Below are 2,189 nucleotides of genomic sequence, written 5' to 3'. Positions count from 1 at the left end.
TCCATGTTTAAAGATAATATAATTAGTTAGTTAGTCTAATCAGAGAGAATTCTTTTATCTTTATAATCATTTTTTTTTCATTCTAACTCATTCAAGGAATATGAAGACTCATGCTTTGTTAATATATGTAGCTTAGCTATAGAATATTGATCAACTTGAGTTAAAGTTTTATTTTTAAGTTTCTCACTTGGATTGGGAGTCGATTAAATTCATTTTATATGAAAATTTTACATTAGAAGTAAAATGTTCCCTTATAAAGACTACTATGTATCCAATAGAACTTTAACTCGAAACATTTGATAAAAAATGAAAAGTATTTACCACTTTATCACAATTCATAGCAATGACTTTAATTACAATCATTTATTTAATGTAATTAATTAATCTTCTTAAGTAGATGTGTCACGCCCTAAAAATTCACTCATTTTGGATGGTAGGGAGTAATAATTAATTATAATTAGATATATGATAAGAGAATTAGATATTAATGCTTTTGTTTTTTTTGTTTTCTTTAACGTCCACACTAACAAGACGCTGCAACCACCAAGAATTTTAAATTCTTTAGGAGAAAAGAATTGGTGGATTTGGTATTGAAGACACTTTCGATAACGAATTGATTATTGATCTGTTCATTTATTACTTTATCTCAATAAAATTTAAGTTGATATCTAATCAAAGTAAATTCATGAGAAATTTTATTAATTTTTTCTAAAAAAAACATTCTTAAAATTTGACATGTTATATAGTTAGAATAAAGAAATAATAATAGTTTCATTAGGTATTAAAAATTAAAACAAGCAAATCAATTAAAACTAATAAGAATAGGACGAGTTGAGTTCGATTTACTTTTTAGTCCATTTCAGTCAAAATAACTTTTGGACAAGTCCACTCATCTTGACCTGTTCAAATTCAATTCGAACCTCCCCAATTGTCTTCACTAATTATATACCTCCTCTCTTTTAATTTGTTTGTCTGGTTATGACTTGTACGGAGTTTAAGAAAGAAATGAAAACCTTTTAATCTTGTAGTCTTAAGCTAAAAAATATATAAAATGTACCAAAATGCCCTTTAATCTTGTTGTCTTACACAAATCATATGAAAAGTTTAAATTTAAGAGTTGATAAAAAAGATAAGACTGGCATTATTTTCCAAACGGATAAAAATAAAAAGCAAGACATATAGATTGAAACAACGGAGAAAAATTTAGTAATATTGGGCCAAAACTTTCTACTGATTACAGATGTATCGTTGTGTTAGTAATATTTTGGGCTAGCTGAAGAATCAATAAAAGCCCATTTGTATTCGAAGGTCAACGTAAAAGTTGGGCCGGATAGCTAGTTTTTGAGTAATTTCCCTGGATAGTCACTCATGTTTGGAAAATTACCTTAGAATATCACTTATGTTTGTTTTAGGACCACAATATCATTCAACTTTACCTCTTTCCTCAAATATACTTACACAAAAAAAACATTATCTCTCTCCTAATAGGATGCCATGTCACATTATTCCTTTTTCATTATTAACATTTTTTATTTTAAAAATTAGACAACCCATATTACCTAGTAAAAAAAATTACATAACCCAAAAATTTCTACCCTAGTTCTAGGGGATTAGGCGGCAAATCCAAATATGAGCTCCTCCGATTCTTCAAGAAAATATGTGGCTTCCTCCGATTTTTCAAGCGAGATAATGTTTTTATATGGGCACTAATGGACAATGGCACCTTTTTGATGAGTTCGGAGCCAAAAGTGTAACTTTTTTCTTTAAAATGCAAAAACGGCACATCAAAAAAAAATTTAACCAAAAGGGTAAAATCGCTCCTGACGGAGCGATTTTGTTCTGACAAAAATTGACGCCGCTCTGCTAAAAGAAATAAAAATCGCTGCCAATTTTCTCAAAAAAATATTTTTTTTCTTTAAAATCGCTGCTATAACAACGTTTTTATATAAAAATAATTTAAAGCAAAATCGCTGCTAATTAAAAAAAAAAGTTTTGAAGTTAAATCGCTGCTATAGCAGCGATTTTGTTTAAGAAATTCTTTTTTTTTTAAAAAAATTCCTACCCTTGCAGAGAATTTAATAAAAATTAAAAAAAAATTAAAAAAATTAAAACTGAAGCCAGCGATTTTCATAAAAAGCTTTTTTTTTAAAAATCTTTTCCCTTTCAGCGATTTAAATGAAAATTAAAAT

This window comes from Solanum tuberosum, unplaced genomic scaffold, assembly GCF_000226075.1.
Source record: "Solanum tuberosum cultivar DM 1-3 516 R44 unplaced genomic scaffold, SolTub_3.0 scf00051, whole genome shotgun sequence".
Lineage (NCBI taxonomy): Eukaryota > Viridiplantae > Streptophyta > Magnoliopsida > Solanales > Solanaceae > Solanum > Solanum tuberosum.
The sequence above is the reverse complement of the archived record's forward strand: the minus strand, read 5'-3'. Positions refer to the sequence as shown.